This window comes from Pteropus alecto, unplaced genomic scaffold (genome assembly GCF_000325575.1).
Source record: "Pteropus alecto unplaced genomic scaffold, ASM32557v1 scaffold39, whole genome shotgun sequence".
NCBI classification, from domain to species: Eukaryota; Metazoa; Chordata; class Mammalia; order Chiroptera; family Pteropodidae; genus Pteropus; species Pteropus alecto.
Window position 1 is genome coordinate 1,042,830 of NW_006443568.1, and position 591 is coordinate 1,043,420.

Sequence of the window (591 nt, forward strand, 5' to 3'; positions counted from 1 at the left end):
AGTTGCGACGCTGGGTCTAGAGGGAGAAGAAGGGAAAGGAGACACGCCGAAGAGATGCGCAGAGGACAGCTCTGTGTCGGCTGGAAGCCACGGGAGCGAGGCGGGCAAGCCACGCCGGAACCGAGTCAGGGACCCGCGCCTCCTCCCACTCGCAGCCACAGAGACCCGTCGGAGTCCCGGCCTGTCGGCAGCGGCACTACGGAAGAGTGCTGGGCTGAGCTGCTTCTCGGAGCCCGAGCGCCTCCCGGAGCCTGCAATCTCCGCCGCCGCCTCTGGCCGCCCCGGCGGGAGACGGGCGGGAATTCAGTTCGTGTGGAGAGTGGGACCCGCCGGGCTCCGAGCCTCCAACGCAGGGGGAAAGCAGGGCCCACGCAGCCAGGAGGAGAGGGGGTGCGGTCCCAGTGCCACCCCCGCGCCACTCCCCACGTGGCGGCCGCGCCCCCGGGGCGTGAGTGTGTATGCGGACGGTGGGGGGCCGTGAATGAAGCCCCAACGGCCAATCAGCACGGCCGGCGCGCGGGACCCCGGGAGCAAGGCCCAATGGCTAGCTCTGGGCGGCCAGGCCGAGCGGCAGGCGGGCGCGGGGGGCGG